The sequence below is a fragment of the Phaenicophaeus curvirostris genome, chromosome 18 (genome assembly GCF_032191515.1).
Source record: "Phaenicophaeus curvirostris isolate KB17595 chromosome 18, BPBGC_Pcur_1.0, whole genome shotgun sequence".
Lineage (NCBI taxonomy): Eukaryota > Metazoa > Chordata > Aves > Cuculiformes > Cuculidae > Phaenicophaeus > Phaenicophaeus curvirostris.
This window is the reverse complement of record NC_091409.1, coordinates 7,420,786-7,422,793: the sequence shown is the minus strand read 5'-3', so window position 1 is coordinate 7,422,793 and position 2,008 is coordinate 7,420,786.

The following is a 2,008-nucleotide window of genomic DNA, read 5'->3' as shown; positions in this document are numbered from 1 at the left end:
AAAATGAAATAAGCTGTGCTTTTTTCTCCCTTTATGTTCTTTTTGCAAACCTGTAAGGATTCTTTCTGCCTTTTTCTGCACAGTTTCCTCCAGCAGTGAGAAAGTTTATTACAATTTATTGTGTATTTGTCTAGGCATTTAGGGATCTCAAGCAAATCACAGCCCTGGTCTGGCAAACACTGCTAATAGACATTGCAAGAGGCAGGGTGTGCTCTGAGCACCTTTTACTCAAAACAGAGAAGCCAAGTGTCAGAGGGAAAATGGATGAAGGTGCTTTCCCATGGCCACCCTCAAAAAATCAGGAGTAGAAACGAACTCTAGATCTCCTACCCTTTAGGCCCTTGTGAAAACATTCCATCTGGGGATGTTTTTCTCCCAGTATTAATTGTAGCAATGGAACTGGGATGCTGAAATCCTAAGCTGGGAAGCAGCACCCTGCCCTTGCTGCTGCTCCACCCCATGCCTGAGACAGGGATAAATTGCATGTGTGAGACCTGAGGCCACGCAGGAGTGCACAGACCCACTCGCTGGCTGCCAAAGGACATTCCCATGTGCAGCATCGTGGTGCCATGGGACTGAACTCCTCAGCCTTTTCCTGTGCCAGTTATAGAGATACCAAACGCTGGAGATGTTCAGCTTTGGTTTGCCAGCATGGTGAGTCTTAAAGGACACTTTTTCCATGAAAAAGCACTGCGCAAGTAAACCCTCCCGGTCCAGACTGGAAAACCTACCCCTGGGGAATGAGGATAAGCTCATTAATGGGAGCAGAGGAAATAATGGTCACCAAGGTAGTGATCATCCCTGCAAATATAGCTGTCCTGAGAAACTCAGTCCTCAAACACATAAGCACCGTATCTCTGTCTTTAGAGCAAGGGAACTTGGAGCATGTTCTCACATACAGTGGAGCCAGCTGGGCTTTAGGGCTCTGGGCTAAGGAAGATGATTCTTCACTCCTAACTCTACCAGCAACTCTGTAACCTTGGTCAAATCACTTGTTGCTTTGAAGGGGATGGAAGAAGATTTGGTGCAGCCACCATGGAGGGCTGGCAGCCTCAGGTTTGCTTGTGTTCAGAGGAAGGGAGAAGCTGCAGCACCAAACTGTGAATGTCAGCACGGCTTCAGCCTCCTCCTGCCACTGGTTTGGGGCAGCCCTGGTTAATAGGGTGTCTGCACTGACTGCCATTTTCTCGGCTGCTCCCTCTCTGGCTCAGCCAAGACAGTCCAATTGCAACCCTGAACCACCACGTGCCTCAATTTCCCCATCTGCTAAATGAGGCTAATCATCACCGTCAGTTTTGTATTGTCAGCGCTGCAGTGCCATACCGGCCCTAACAGAAAAAGGCTTTTTCCATGAGGGTGAGCAAGCTCCTGGAGCTGAGCAGCTCCCCTGGTTGAGCATCCCCCATCCACAGTGGCTCCGCTTATTCTAGGCATGTATACATCCCTCCTGCACACCAGATAACGAACTGGCTCAGGAAACCGCATCCTTCCTCCATCTCGTCGGAAGGCAGATTGCTTACGGGCGGAGGAAATCTCCTGGAGAGTGAACCTTGTCAGCAAAAATGCAAATATTTGGAGACAAAGTGTTCATTACAGCAGAACTTGATTTCAGGGTCAACCCTTTTTGCAGCAAATTGTTAGCCAGCTAAAATGTTTATTGTCACCACACTCTGGCAGTTTTGACAGTACCTATCAAGTTGAGCTTGACAATATCTGCATACGGCGGCTCCGTTCTCCCTCGCGCAGCGATGAGAGAGGTGCTGGAGGAAGAGATTTAAGACAGAAGCAAACAGGCAACATATAATTGGAACTCCCCCCTTCCTTGTTAAAAAGCCAGGGCTGCTGTGGATCAGGGAAGCTGTTTAAGAGGAGGAAAGTATAAGTCAGGCTATTGGTCATACAGTGATGGGGTACACAGAGAAACATCTTGGTGATGGGGGGAGGTTTCAGATGTAAAACTGCACATGTGGAATTATAAACTCCTCCTGGTCCAGCAGCGCATCAGCAG